Raw genomic sequence first — 361 nt, 5'->3', positions numbered from 1 at the left:
CCTGCTCCCAGGGAAAAGGCACAGGCACTGGGGAACCTTGGTCACAGGGACCTGCAAGGAATCTGCTGGTCTGGACAGGTCTTGAGGGGCAACTTCGTCCTGCCGTGTGTTTCATCCGCACAGAGTTGTACCATGCGTATAGCTAGTGTGTATAGATAAAGTTTGTATATCTCTAAAATATTGTTTGCTTTTCTAGATAGAACTTTTCTCTGTCAAAATGCTTTGGGAATGCTGAGGAAAGGGATCATAAGGCACAGTCATCGATGAAAGTGGGATTTGCACCAGGACATCGTGACTACCTACCTGTTGGACCATGATGACTTGACAAACTCTCTTTTTTGTTTTATTTTTTTTATTTTTC

This window comes from Phaethon lepturus, unplaced genomic scaffold, assembly GCF_000687285.1.
Source record: "Phaethon lepturus isolate BGI_N335 unplaced genomic scaffold, ASM68728v1 scaffold7450, whole genome shotgun sequence".
Classification (NCBI taxonomy): Eukaryota; Metazoa; Chordata; class Aves; order Phaethontiformes; family Phaethontidae; genus Phaethon; species Phaethon lepturus.
Note: the sequence above shows the minus strand (reverse complement) of the source record.